Here is a 3,127-nt window from a genome sequence, read left to right as displayed (position 1 = left end):
GCCTCGGTGGCCGAGTGGTCTAAGTAGTTACTACTGTAATCACTAGCCAGTCAACACTGAGATTGTGAGTTCGAACCCCGCTCCACTTGACTCCAATTTTAATTGACTAGGATTGTCAGTTTTCCTATCGAAGGTCGGTTGTTTTCTCCGGGCACTCCAGCTTCCGCCACCAATAAAAACTGGCCGCCATGAAATAGCCCAAAAGCGGTGCTTAAAAGTGGCTTTAAAACACCAAAAATCAAAATCAAATCTCATTACTGACATGACAAAACCAAAAGGAGAGGATACTGACATGACAAAACCAAAAGGAGAGGATACTGACATGACAAAACCAAAAGGAGAGGATACTGACATGACAAAACCAAAAGGAGAGGAACAGTGGTTTGCTGTTCTTCATCTCAAAGTTATAGAGATACCTTAAGCATGGAATACACCTCACTGGAAGTCACAGATGACCATCTCAAAGTTATAGAGATACCTTAAGCATGGAATACACCTCACTGGAAGTCACAGAGGACCATCTCAAAGTTATAGAGATACCTTAAGCATGTAATACACCTCACTGGAAGTCACAGAGGACCATCTCAAAGTTATAGAGATACCTTAAGCATGGAATACACCTCACTGGAAGTCACAGAGGACCATCTCAAAGTTATAGAGATACCTTAAGCATGGAATACACCTCACTGGAAGTCACAAATGACCATCTCAAAGTTATAGAGATACCTTAAGCATGGAATACACCTCACTGGAAGTCACAGAGGACTTCAAATAATAAATTAATAAATAATATCTCAATAAATAAAAATTAATAATTTCAATGTATATGACAAATAGGAAACTGTAAATTCAGAAATTATTATGAGGTTTTATTTTTGCGAATAATGCAACTGGTTGAGTATCACAATGATAAGAACTCGCACTCTGATATCTGATACATATTTTTGGTGCAGATTTTCCTGAAATCGACTAATTAACCTTGCATTTTTGTCTATTCTTCAAAAATAACAAAAATAAATGCACACAATAATTTCTGAATCGTCAGTATCAGTAAACTCATTTTGCCTAAGTTGGAACTATATTTTAAAATCTTCATTCATTAGTGACTTAATGGCAGAGAGGACAACTTATATTCTCTAGTTGATAAACGGATCACCTACAGTCATACAACTTGGAATCAGATGACAAGTTCTTTCTTAAATCTAACACTACAAACTGCTCAGAGTCTGAAAAGACCATAATTTTACTGGTCGAGCACAGATTTTACTTGACAAGACTCGACATAATCTAGATAGTACTTAACTGTTCTCGACTTTGGTCTCGACTTTACTTAATAAATCTGATTGAGTAATTGATAGTCTTGGTATAGTCTGAATATGGTCTTGACAAATGCTCGACCAGTCTCGACCCGTCTCAACTCAGTCTTGACCTTTAAATTTAGTCTTGACTAGTCTGAATCAGCCCATCTAACTCAATTATATATTGATCTTACAAAATTCCAGGTTATTTAGTATAATGAGAATATCCATGTAATACATACTGATGGAAGTTAAGCAACCATTAATCAATCAATTGATCATTGGTTATTAGAGGTAACATCACCCATATTTATCATTTCAATAGCCCAAGATTGATAGACTTCCGACTCAGGGCGATGGGATACACACATACCATGTTCATTGTGCTCAAAATATTCATGACTAAACAGATCTTCTAAAAACTTTATAACACTATTGATAACAAGAGTGCACATGCTGAAATGTCATGTCTGTTTTACTTATCATTGAAATCATATTGAAAATCTGTAATATGAATGTTTTACTTCAAGTTCAAAAATGTATCACATAAACTTAACATTATCAATGTTCTATGAAAATAAGGTCACGGATCAGACAAACCATGCATAAACCAGACAGATATGTACACCTTACAATCATTCCATAATCCATACACCAAAAATAGTGGTCCTATTGCTAATACATGTAGTACCTGAGAAACAAATCAAATCACAAAATCTTAACATTAACCAATGAACCATGAAAATGAGATCAAGGTCATATGAACCCTGCCAGACAGACATGTATACCTTACAATCATTCCATGCACCAAATATAGTTGACCTATTGCTTATAGTATATGTGTAACTGACAAAATTACGAAAATTTATCATTGACTAATGAACCATGAAAATGAAGTCAAGGTTATATCTTTCCATACACTAAATATATAATTGACCAATTGCTTATAATATCTGAGAAATATACCAAACCACAAAAACTAAACATTGTCCAAAGAACCATGAAAATGAGGTCAAGGTCAGATGAAACCTGCCTATCTGACATGTTCACCTTACAATAATTCCAAACACCAAATATAGATGACCTAATGCTTATAGTATCTGAGATATAGACTTGACCATGTAACTTGAACCTTGATCACTGATCCATGAAATGAGGGTGAGGTCAGGTGAACCCTACCTGATGGACATGTAGACGTTACAAGGAACCCATACTGTATATATACCTAATATAGTTATCCTAAATGAATTACTCATAATAAGTGAGTATTTATTGTTATAATAACCAGAACAGAAAGTAGAACAGTCTTGTCAGATCCTTGTAAGCAAAGTGTGGACACAGGATATGTATTAAATTCGAATTGACCTGATGAAGGTTATTCCAGAAGCAGAGGCTGTGAACAAGGAATAGGGTATAATGCATTTTGGTGTATTGTTTTGTTTTTTGTTTTTTACCTATTTCTCTAGAAACACCTTAGTAAGAATCAATCTACAGTGCAATTTGATTAATTATGGTCATCCAAACCATTGAATGGTAAAGTGTTTTTAAGATTACATAGTTAAGTTTCATGTTAATAGTCTTTTTTCCCCATAGAACTTTCATACTAAATAAACTCATCCTAGATACCAGGATTAAAATTTTGTGTTTCAGACGCCCATTTCGTCTACAAAAGACTCATCAGTGAAGCTTGATAAAAAAAAGTTCAAAAGGCCAAATAAAGTACAAAGTTGAGCATTGAGGATCCAAAATTACGAAAGGTTTTGCCAAACACTACTTAACGAGGGTTTCTGAAAATAATAATTAAATTTAGCCAGCCAGATATTTTTAGA

Source organism: Mytilus californianus, unplaced genomic scaffold, assembly GCF_021869535.1.
Source record: "Mytilus californianus isolate M0D057914Y unplaced genomic scaffold, xbMytCali1.0.p SCAF_2, whole genome shotgun sequence".
NCBI lineage: Eukaryota > Metazoa > Mollusca > Bivalvia > Mytilida > Mytilidae > Mytilus > Mytilus californianus.
The sequence above is the reverse complement of the archived record's forward strand: the minus strand, read 5'-3'. Positions refer to the sequence as shown.